The 12,500-nt window shown below is 38.1% G+C and overlaps 4 non-coding genes across 4 annotated transcripts; all 4 read right to left on the bottom strand.

Moving 5' to 3' along the window:
- Positions 1 to 4,915: 4,915 nt before the first annotated feature.
- Positions 4,916 to 5,034, bottom strand: LOC128008898 (5S ribosomal RNA). The gene has a single exon (XR_008180623.1). It is a non-coding gene; the product is annotated as a 5S ribosomal RNA (ribosomal RNA).
- Positions 5,035 to 5,545: 511 nt separating this feature from the next.
- LOC128008896 (5S ribosomal RNA) lies at positions 5,546 to 5,664 on the bottom strand. The gene has a single exon (XR_008180622.1). It is a non-coding gene; the product is annotated as a 5S ribosomal RNA (ribosomal RNA).
- A 375-nt stretch (positions 5,665 to 6,039) lies between these two features.
- Positions 6,040 to 6,158, bottom strand: LOC128008895 (5S ribosomal RNA). Its single transcript, XR_008180621.1, has one exon. It is a non-coding gene; the product is annotated as a 5S ribosomal RNA (ribosomal RNA).
- Positions 6,159 to 6,668: 510 nt separating this feature from the next.
- Positions 6,669 to 6,787, bottom strand: LOC128008894 (5S ribosomal RNA). The gene has a single exon (XR_008180620.1). It is a non-coding gene; the product is annotated as a 5S ribosomal RNA (ribosomal RNA).
- Between the last annotated feature and the right edge of the window lie 5,713 nt (positions 6,788 to 12,500).

Here is a 12,500-nt window from a genome sequence, read left to right as displayed (position 1 = left end):
TGGCATTCCCACAGTCATTGACTGCTTAAAGCCCATATACCACCCATACTCTCCCATTCTTCCAACATCATCAATGTATTTCTTTAAAAATTCTCTCCAACCAAACTCCCATCTTCCTTCCATATATTTTTTAACAGTTTTTATTCTTATTGCCAACTTTTTTGTTTCTAAATCAATCAGCTTTAATCCACCTTCCTGTTTCCTCGCCACTAATGTTTTTTGTGCAATTTTCACTCCCTTGCCTTCCCATATAAAATCATGTACAATTTTATTTAACTCATTCATCACCCACTCAGGCATTTCAATTACACTCATTACATATACACATACCGACAGCATAAGATTATTAACCACAATTATTTTCCCTTTTATCCTTAATTTTCTTCCTTTCCATGCAATACAAACTGTTCTTATCTTATTTATCACTCCAGCCCATGTTATATCCCTTGCCTCCTTTGAATCTACCCCTAAATATACACCCAACACTTTCATGTACTTTTCCTCAACCCTCACACCTACATCAGATCTTTCTACTTCTCCTATATACATTATTTCAGATTTTTCTCTATTTATTTTCGCCCCTGATGCCTTTCCATATTTTTCCACCAACTCTAAAACCTTTCCCACACTGCTTATTTCCCTTACTGTCACTGTTGTGTCATCGGCATACTGGTTAATTATACACTTCCCTCCATATGGCAACTCAATTCCTCTTATTCTCTTGTCTCTCTTAATTAATGATGCCAAAGGTTCAACAGAAAGGGCGTATAACAAAGCGGATAGCGGGCAGCCTTGCCGCACTGACCTTCCCACATCAAATGTATCTGTCAATATTCCGTTCACCTTTACACAGCTTCTTGCACTTCCATACAATCTCCTCACCCATCCTACCATTCTCTCCCCAAAACCAAACTTTTCCAAGACCTTAAATAAAAACTTGTGTTCGACCCTATCAAAGGCCTTGTTCCAGTCTATCCCCAACACTATCCCACCCTTCCCATCCCTCTTCATATACTCAATCACATCTCTGATTGTTCCAATTGTATCTGCTATATCTCTTCCAGGAATGCTGTAGCTTTGTGTTGGCTGAATAATATCTCCGATTACTCTTTTCATCCTGTTTGCCAAAACTTTGGTGAGTATTTTGTAGTCTGTGTTCAACAAGCTAATCGGCCTATAATTTTCTAAATCTAATTTATTCCCCTTCTTAAAAACTAGTGTTATCACTCCCTCTACCATTTTACTCTGTATTATTTCTGTTCTCTCCATTCCTTTATATACTTCCACTAAAATTGGTGCTACATCATTTTTATATAATTTGTACCATTCTGTCCCTATCCCATCACTTCCTGGGCTTTTCCCACTTCTTAAACCTTCTATTGCAGCTATAACCTCTTCTTCCTCTATCTCTCTATCACACCATCCCTTTTCTTCTTCCCCTAGCTCCCTCTCTACACACTTCAATACTTCCTCTATACTTGCCTCATCCACACATCCTCTCATATACAACTCACCATAAAACTCTTGCACCCTCTCCAATATATCTACATAGTCTGTTATTATCTCTCTCTTTTTTGAATATATTTCATGGATATATGTCTTACCTTGCCTTCTTTTTTCTAAACCCAGGAAATACCCTGTGCACTTTTCTCCTTCCAGTGCATATTTCGCCTTACTTCTTAAAATTGCTCCTTTGCATTTTTCTTTCTCATATCTCTCTAACCTCATATTTGCTTCTATATACTTTTCCATGCAATATCCTTCTTCATCATCTACTCTGCTGAGTTCTATCCTCACTTGCTCTCTAAGCTCCCTTTCCTCTTTCATCATCCTCTCTTTTCTTTTCTTACTATACCTTATGCTTAAAGCTTTAATTTCATTTTTTACCTCCTCCCATCTCTTACCAATGTCATTATTAACTTCATCTTCCTCCAAGCATTCCTCCAACCACTGATTTTCCTGAAGTAGTAAAACTTTCATCTGTTGTCTATATTCCTCTTCTTCAATATACACTGCATTTAGTATCCACATCCCTCCACCCACCTCTCTCCTTCCGACTTTGATCCTAAATCTAACCCCATCATGATCACTAAAGTTATTCTGCTGATGTCTTATTTCATCAATGTAACTTATGGTATCTCCCTGCACTATCACTAAATCAATCCTACTCTGCTTTAATATCCCTTCTCTCATCTGCCTCCTTGTGAACTCTCTCTTCTCCGGATTCTCATGTCTCCATACGTCAAGTAATCCCTTATCCCTCATTACTTCCATTAACATTAATCTTGATTTTTCCCACCTGAAACTCCCTCCTTTCCCAACATCCAATCTACTACATATAATGTTAAAGTCGCCTACTATTATGCACCTTCCAACAATTAGATCCCTTAGCTCCTCAATACAACATCTCTTATCATTTTCCACGTTGGGAACATATATATTAATTAATCTGAATTCAATACCTCTGAATTTAAATTCTACAACTAAAATTCTCCCTATCTGATCTCTGTACACCTGCCTTACATTTTCAATCCTATCTTTTTTAATCATTATCGCTACACCCCTTGCATTTTTTGCACCGTTGTTAAAGTATATATCTCCCTTCCATAAATCCTTTACTTCTCTCACTTTTTCATCATCCCAATTTGTTTCTTGAATACAAATTATATCACTCCTATATGTAAATTTTAATTCCTTCAACTTGTTAATATTCCTTAACCCATTTGCATTTACTGAAGTTACAGAAACCATGCCAGCAAATCAAAGAAAAAATTATATATATATATTTCATTTTTAACCCAAAACATATAATACCATTATAGAATTCATGTACCAGAGCGTTGTTCTTTTATCAGTTCAATTCTGTCCTTATCTCTCTCCGCCTTTCTTTTAACAGTCAGTTTTTGTAGTGTTGTCTGCGTTCGTTGAGGAATCTTACTTTCTTTCCTTTGAGGTACTGCTTGTTGCTCTACTTTTTTCTCTTGTTCAGTTCCCAGTAGCTTTACATCCTCTTCATCCTCTTCCTCCTCTTCGTCTTGTTCATCTTGCTTCTCCTCCTCTTCTTCCTCCTCCTCCCTCCTTTCTCCATCATCGGCCTCCTCACCAGCTGTTCCAGCTCTCTGTCCCCTTACAGCTCCATCCTGTCCATTACCACTTTCTCTTCCATCTTTTGTAACCTCCATGTCATCCTCGCTCACTGTGCTTTGCTTCTCTGTTTGATCGTCCTCCCTCCTCTCATCCTCTTCACGTTGCTCACCCTCCTCCTCTATTACTCTCTCTGTTTGCTCTCCACACTCCCTTGCATAGTGGCCTACCTTGCCACATGAAAAACATTTAAACTCTGGGCATTCTCGAAATAAATGTCCTGTTTTAATGCACAACCTGCATACACGCACCTGCCTGTCGTGTATGACACGAAAGTACTCTGTGCCTCTTAATGTTTCAAACCTGGTTGAATATGGGAGTGAGCGAACTTCATCAGTGAACCGGACTTTTAAAAATCTCGTTCCATCTAAAATATCAGTTCCTGGCCATACCCGGCGCTTAATGGCAGACAGTGGTTTAACTCCCCATTCTTCCAGCTTTGCAAAAATCTTCTGATCTTCCAAATAAACTGGCAGGTTAATAAATGACACTACCATTTCATTGTTCACAATGTCTCTGGCGTGCACCATTGCTCCTTTTACTCTAACACCGTCCATCAGTTTACTCTTTGCCATATCATCCTTCATTGTAAGTTCGTATGACCTTTCTCCTCTCACTCTGCATCCCACCACTTCTCCACACTCCTTCTTTACACCTCTTAATAAGTCCATCATAGAGATGTTTTCTGTTCCTGCCACTTCAACTTCCACAGTCAACTCTTTGGAATATTTCTCATGGTGTTCTCCACATACCTCTTTTCTGATATTCCTCCTTTCATCGCTTGCATTCATGGAAGATTGATGTCCTTTTCCGCTGTCATTATCCATGCTTTGTCCATTGTTTGCTTGTCCGTCTTTCATTTTGAGTTCTTTGTTTGCTGCCATGCTTTCTATTTCCATCACAGAAATAAAACTGTATTTGATGGTCCCCCAAACAGCAAAGGCTGCTGGGGGAACACTTTAGACACAAAATAAACTTTAACTTTTGAAAACAAAGGTTATTTCAAAAATAAAAACGAATTTAAATACTATTTTAGATGTAAAGATTCTCTGTTTGCTCTTTCAGCTACTCACTTCCTGGACTGTACCACTATCGGGCATAGCCAGGTTGGTATGGCCGTAAGCGAAGACAGCAGCAAAGAGAGGGCTATTTAAAGACCAGCCAATCTAATCGCCAGTACATTATATAAGTAGGAAAGAAAACCCAAAAGCTTAAAGCACCTGGTATTCCTAGGCAGTCTCTCATCAAAGTGCTAACCATACCTAAACCTGCTAAGATTCAGAGATCGGCATTGACTCTATTTTTTGGCAAAATTATTATATACTAAGTGAAAAATGTCCAAAAAGCTTACAGCACCTGGTATTCCCAGGCAGTCTCCCATCCATGTACTAACCAGGCCCAAACCTGTTAATATTCAGAGATCGGGCATTGACTCTATTTTTTGGCAAAATTATTATATACTAAGTGAAAAATGTCCAAAAAGCTTACAGCACCTGGTATTCCCAGGCAGTCTCCCATCCATGTACTAACCAGGCCCAAACCTGTTAATATTCAGAGATCGGGCATTGACTCTATTTTTTTTTTTTTTTTTTTTTAATGAAAGATTATTATATAATTCGTGAAATTTTTCAAACAGATTAAAGCACCTGGTATTCCCAGGCAGTCTCCCATCCATGTACTAACCAGGCCCAAACCTGCTAATATTCAGAGATCGGGCATTGACTCTATTTTTTGGCAAAATTATTATATACTAAGTGAAAAATGTCCAAAAAGCTTACAGCACCTGGTATTCCCAGGCGGTCTCCCATCCAAGTACTAACCAGGCCCAAACCTGCTTAGCTTCCGAGATCAGACGAGATCGGGCATAGCCAGGTTGGTATGGCCGTAAGCGAAGACTGCTGCAAAGAGAGGGCTATTTAAAGACCAGCCAATCTAATCGCCAGTACATTATATAAGTAGGAAAGAAAACCCAAAAGCTTAAAGCACCTGGTATTCCTAGGCAGTCTCTCATCAAAGTGCTAACCATACCTAAACCTGCTAAGATTCAGAGATCGGGCATTGACTCTTTTTTTTTTTTTTTTTTTTTAAATGAAAGATTATTATATAATTCGTGAAATTTTCCAAAGAGATTAAAGCACCTGGTATTCCCAGGCAGTCTCTCATCAAAGTGCTAACCAGACCTAAACCTGCTAAGATTCAGAGATCGGGCATTGACTCTATTTTTTGGCAAAATTATTATATACTAAGTGAAAAATGTCCAAAAAGCTTACAGCACCTGGTATTCCCAGGCAGTCTCCCATCCATGTACTAACCAGGCCCAAACCTGTTAATATTCAGAGATCGGGCATTGACTCTATTTTTTTGGCAAAATTATTATATACTAAGTGAAAAATGTCCAAAAAGCTTACAGCACCTGGTATTCCCAGGCGGTCTCCCATCCAAGTACTAACCAGGCCCAAACCTGCTTAGCTTCCGAGATCAGACGAGATCGGGCATAGCCAGGTTGGTATGGCCGTAAGCGAAGACAGCAGCAAAGAGAGGGCTATTTAAAGACCAGCCAATCTAATCGCCAGTACATTATATAAGTAGGAAAGAAAACCCAAAAGCTTAAAGCACCTGGTATTCCTAGGCAGTCTCTCATCAAAGTGCTAACCATACCTAAACCTGCTAAGATTCAGAGATCGGGCATTGACTCTATTTTTTTTTTTTTTTTTTTTTTAATGAAAGATTATTATATAATTCGTGAAATTTTTCAAACAGATTAAAGCACCTGGTATTCCCAGGCAGTCTCCCATCCATGTACTAACCAGGCCCAAACCTGCTAATATTCAGAGATCGGGCATTGACTCTATTTTTTGGCAAAATTATTATATACTAAGTGAAAAATGTCCAAAAAGCTTACAGCACCTGGTATTCCCAGGCGGTCTCCCATCCAAGTACTAACCAGGCCCAAACCTGCTTAGCTTCCGAGATCAGACGAGATCGGGCATAGCCAGGTTGGTATGGCCGTAAGCGAAGACAGCAGAAAAGAGAGGGCTATTTAAAGACCAGCCAATCTAATCGCCAGTACATTATATAAGTAGGAAAGAAAACCCAAAAGCTTAAAGCACCTGGTATTCCTAGGCAGTCTCTCATCAAAGTGCTAACCATACCTAAACCTGCTAAGATTCAGAGATCGGGCATTGACTCTTTTTTTTTTTTTTTTTTTTTAAATGAAAGATTATTATATAATTCGTGAAATTTTCCAAAGAGATTAAAGCACCTGGTATTCCCAGGCAGTCTCTCATCAAAGTGCTAACCAGACCTAAACCTGCTAAGATTCAGAGATCGGGCATTGACTCTATTTTTTGGCAAAATTATTATATACTAAGTGAAAAATGTCCAAAAAGCTTACAGCACCTGGTATTCCCAGGCAGTCTCCCATCCATGTACTAACCAGGCCCAAACCTGTTAATATTCAGAGATCGGGCATTGACTCTATTTTTTGGCAAAATTATTATATACTAAGTGAAAAATGTCCAAAAAGCTTACAGCACCTGGTATTCCCAGGCGGTCTCCCATCCAAGTACTAACCAGGCCCAAACCTGCTTAGCTTCCGAGATCAGACGAGATCGGGCATAGCCAGGTTGGTATGGCCGTAAGCGAAGACTGCTGCAAAGAGAGGGCTATTTAAAGACCAGCCAATCTAATCGCCAGTACATTATATAAGTAGGAAAGAAAACCCAAAAGCTTAAAGCACCTGGTATTCCTAGGCAGTCTCTCATCAAAGTGCTAACCATACCTAAACCTGCTAAGATTCAGAGATCGGGCATTGACTCTTTTTTTTTTTTTTTTTTAAATGAAAGATTATTATATAATTCGTGAAATTTTCCAAAGAGATTAAAGCACCTGGTATTCCCAGGCAGTCTCTCATCAAAGTGCTAACCAGACCTAAACCTGCTAAGATTCAGAGATCGGGCATTGACTCTATTTTTTGGCAAAATTATTATATACTAAGTGAAAAATGTCCAAAAAGCTTACAGCACCTGGTATTCCCAGGCAGTCTCCCATCCATGTACTAACCAGGCCCAAACCTGTTAATATTCAGAGATCGGGCATTGACTCTATTTTTTGGCAAAATTATTATATACTAAGTGAAAAATGTCCAAAAAGCTTACAGCACCTGGTATTCCCAGGCGGTCTCCCATCCAAGTACTAACCAGGGCCAAACCTGCTTAGCTTCCGAGATCAGACGAGATCGGGCATAGCCTTTTTTTTTTTTTTTTATTTTTATTGAAATTCACAAATGTACAGTTCAATTTCAGTTGTTCACATTAAACAACATAATCATTTCATCATTTTTTTTTTTTTTTTTTTTTTCTTACCTTCAGAACATAATTTTTACCAGTTATACAAAACCTCTTTTCTCTCTCCTTCTTTTATGAATTTGTTTCCAGTTACAAAGAATTCCTTCACATCATCTCCCCCATATTTATAGCACATTTCAATATCTCTTGTCATTATTGCTTTGAACAAGTCTTTTATTTTGACTTTTCTCCCTTCAAAGTGTGCATAATTCCGTCTAAGTACAACAGCTAATCTGGCGTGGCTTAGAACATAATTGATAAACCAAAAGTCTATTGCTGTCGTCTTCTGAAACACTCCAAATAAAAATATTTTTCCCCATCCCTCCTCCAAATTCACGTCCTCAAAACAATTATTTTTTAATAGACTCTTTAAGAAAACAAAAAAATCTTTTAATTCATCACATTGCAAAAAATAATGCAAAAAAGTCTCATGTTCCTTGTTACATACATCACACATCACATTATTAGCATTATTTATTTTGTTTAGTACTACATTTGTATAGATTCTATTGTGTCTTATTAAGAAGTCATTATTTTCACATTCTATAGTATTGTATTTTATGTCCATATTTGACCATATTTTCTTTACATCCAAGTCTTCAAACACCCTACTCCATACTTTTTCAGATGCTGGCACTTTTATTTGATCCATTATAAACAGGTCATAGACTTTCTTTACGCTAATGCTTTTTATATTATATTTTTCCCCGTCTTTCATTATGTACATCTCAGGCAAATCCTGTTGTTTTTTCTTTACACAACTTTTTTCTATAACATTCACCCATTTCGATGGTAGACTTGCTTTAATTCTTTCATATATATTTTCCACCTTTACTCTGCTCTCCATGCCATCCAACTCACACACTGAGTCATATATACAGTTATTTCTAAGAAAACCTGGAATAACTTCATATATAATATCTTTCACTTGCCTTATTCCGGCTTCTAAGAATTTGGGCTCATACAATGTTTTATTGTTGTGTTTAAATTTATCATTTAAAAACAATGGCAAATTTATAAATGTGTGCACCTCTGTGCAATCATATTCTACTTTTGGCAGGAATTGCCTCCATACCTCCATCACCTCCCTGTATATGTCTGGCATTCCCACAGTCATTGACTGCTTAAAGCCCATATACCACCCATACTCTCCCATTCTTCCAACATCATCAATGTATTTCTTTAAAAATTCTCTCCAACCAAACTCCCATCTTCCTTCCATATATTTTTTAACAGTTTTTATTCTTATTGCCAACTTTTTTGTTTCTAAATCAATCAGCTTTAATCCACCTTCCTGTTTCCTCGCCACTAATGTTTTTTGTGCAATTTTCACTCCCTTGCCTTCCCATATAAAATCATGTACAATTTTATTTAACTCATTCATCACCCACTCAGGCATTTCAATTACACTCATTACATATACACATACCGACAGCATAAGATTATTAACCACAATTATTTTCCCTTTTATCCTTAATTTTCTTCCTTTCCATGCAATACAAACTGTTCTTATCTTATTTATCACTCCAGCCCATGTTATATCCCTTGCCTCCTTTGAATCTACCCCTAAATATACACCCAACACTTTCATGTACTTTTCCTCAACCCTCACACCTACATCAGATCTTTCTACTTCTCCTATATACATTATTTCAGATTTTTCTCTATTTATTTTCGCCCCTGATGCCTTTCCATATTTTTCCACCAACTCTAAAACCTTTCCCACACTGCTTATTTCCCTTACTGTCACTGTTGTGTCATCGGCATACTGGTTAATTATACACTTCCCTCCATATGGCAACTCAATTCCTCTTATTCTCTTGTCTCTCTTAATTAATGATGCCAAAGGTTCAACAGAAAGGGCGTATAACAAAGCGGATAGCGGGCAGCCTTGCCGCACTGACCTTCCCACATCAAATGTATCTGTCAATATTCCGTTCACCTTTACACAGCTTCTTGCACTTCCATACAATCTCCTCACCCATCCTACCATTCTCTCCCCAAAACCAAACTTTTCCAAGACCTTAAATAAAAACTTGTGTTCGACCCTATCAAAGGCCTTGTTCCAGTCTATCCCCAACACTATCCCACCCTTCCCATCCCTCTTCATATACTCAATCACATCTCTGATTGTTCCAATTGTATCTGCTATATCTCTTCCAGGAATGCTGTAGCTTTGTGTTGGCTGAATAATATCTCCGATTACTCTTTTCATCCTGTTTGCCAAAACTTTGGTGAGTATTTTGTAGTCTGTGTTCAACAAGCTAATCGGCCTATAATTTTCTAAATCTAATTTATTCCCCTTCTTAAAAACTAGTGTTATCACTCCCTCTACCATTTTACTCTGTATTATTTCTGTTCTCTCCATTCCTTTATATACTTCCACTAAAATTGGTGCTACATCATTTTTATATAATTTGTACCATTCTGTCCCTATCCCATCACTTCCTGGGCTTTTCCCACTTCTTAAACCTTCTATTGCAGCTATAACCTCTTCTTCCTCTATCTCTCTATCACACCATCCCTTTTCTTCTTCCCCTAGCTCCCTCTCTACACACTTCAATACTTCCTCTATACTTGCCTCATCCACACATCCTCTCATATACAACTCACCATAAAACTCTTGCACCCTCTCCAATATATCTACATAGTCTGTTATTATCTCTCTCTTTTTTGAATATATTTCATGGATATATGTCTTACCTTGCCTTCTTTTTTCTAAACCCAGGAAATACCCTGTGCACTTTTCTCCTTCCAGTGCATATTTCGCCTTACTTCTTAAAATTGCTCCTTTGCATTTTTCTTTCTCATATCTCTCTAACCTCATATTTGCTTCTATATACTTTTCCATGCAATATCCTTCTTCATCATCTACTCTGCTGAGTTCTATCCTCACTTGCTCTCTAAGCTCCCTTTCCTCTTTCATCATCCTCTCTTTTCTTTTCTTACTATACCTTATGCTTAAAGCTTTAATTTCATTTTTTACCTCCTCCCATCTCTTACCAATGTCATTATTAACTTCATCTTCCTCCAAGCATTCCTCCAACCACTGATTTTCCTGAAGTAGTAAAACTTTCATCTGTTGTCTATATTCCTCTTCTTCAATATACACTGCATTTAGTATCCACATCCCTCCACCCACCTCTCTCCTTCCGACTTTGATCCTAAATCTAACCCCATCATGATCACTAAAGTTATTCTGCTGATGTCTTATTTCATCAATGTAACTTATGGTATCTCCCTGCACTATCACTAAATCAATCCTACTCTGCTTTAATATCCCTTCTCTCATCTGCCTCCTTGTGAACTCTCTCTTCTCCGGATTCTCATGTCTCCATACGTCAAGTAATCCCTTATCCCTCATTACTTCCATTAACATTAATCTTGATTTTTCCCACCTGAAACTCCCTCCTTTCCCAACATCCAATCTACTACATATAATGTTAAAGTCGCCTACTATTATGCACCTTCCAACAATTAGATCCCTTAGCTCCTCAATACAACATCTCTTATCATTTTCCACGTTGGGAACATATATATTAATTAATCTGAATTCAATACCTCTGAATTTAAATTCTACAACTAAAATTCTCCCTATCTGATCTCTGTACACCTGCCTTACATTTTCAATCCTATCTTTTTTAATCATTATCGCTACACCCCTTGCATTTTTTGCACCGTTGTTAAAGTATATATCTCCCTTCCATAAATCCTTTACTTCTCTCACTTTTTCATCATCCCAATTTGTTTCTTGAATACAAATTATATCACTCCTATATGTAAATTTTAATTCCTTCAACTTGTTAATATTCCTTAACCCATTTGCATTTACTGAAGTTACAGAAACCATGCCAGCAAATCAAAGAAAAAATTATATATATATATTTCATTTTTAACCCAAAACATATAATACCATTATAGAATTCATGTACCAGAGCGTTGTTCTTTTATCAGTTCAATTCTGTCCTTATCTCTCTCCGCCTTTCTTTTAACAGTCAGTTTTTGTAGTGTTGTCTGCGTTCGTTGAGGAATCTTACTTTCTTTCCTTTGAGGTACTGCTTGTTGCTCTACTTTTTTCTCTTGTTCAGTTCCCAGTAGCTTTACATCCTCTTCATCCTCTTCCTCCTCTTCGTCTTGTTCATCTTGCTTCTCCTCCTCTTCTTCCTCCTCCTCCCTCCTTTCTCCATCATCGGCCTCCTCACCAGCTGTTCCAGCTCTCTGTCCCCTTACAGCTCCATCCTGTCCATTACCACTTTCTCTTCCATCTTTTGTAACCTCCATGTCATCCTCGCTCACTGTGCTTTGCTTCTCTGTTTGATCGTCCTCCCTCCTCTCATCCTCTTCACGTTGCTCACCCTCCTCCTCTATTACTCTCTCTGTTTGCTCTCCACACTCCCTTGCATAGTGGCCTACCTTGCCACATGAAAAACATTTAAACTCTGGGCATTCTCGAAATAAATGTCCTGTTTTAATGCACAACCTGCATACACGCACCTGCCTGTCGTGTATGACACGAAAGTACTCTGTGCCTCTTAATGTTTCAAACCTGGTTGAATATGGGAGTGAGCGAACTTCATCAGTGAACCGGACTTTTAAAAATCTCGTTCCATCTAAAATATCAGTTCCTGGCCATACCCGGCGCTTAATGGCAGACAGTGGTTTAACTCCCCATTCTTCCAGCTTTGCAAAAATCTTCTGATCTTCCAAATAAACTGGCAGGTTAATAAATGACACTACCATTTCATTGTTCACAATGTCTCTGGCGTGCACCATTGCTCCTTTTACTCTAACACCGTCCATCAGTTTACTCTTTGCCATATCATCCTTCATTGTAAGTTCGTATGACCTTTCTCCTCTCACTCTGCATCCCACCACTTCTCCACACTCCTTCTTTACACCTCTTAATAAGTCCATCATAGAGATGTTTTCTGTTCCTGCCACTTCAACTTCCACAGTCAACTCTTTGGAATATTTCTCATGGTGTTCTCCACATACCTCTTTTCTGATATT

The sequence above is a fragment of the Carassius gibelio genome, chromosome B22, assembly GCF_023724105.1.
Source record: "Carassius gibelio isolate Cgi1373 ecotype wild population from Czech Republic chromosome B22, carGib1.2-hapl.c, whole genome shotgun sequence".
In the NCBI taxonomy this organism is placed as follows: Eukaryota; Metazoa; Chordata; class Actinopteri; order Cypriniformes; family Cyprinidae; genus Carassius; species Carassius gibelio.
Note: the sequence above shows the minus strand (reverse complement) of the source record. Positions and strands in the feature narration are given on the sequence as shown.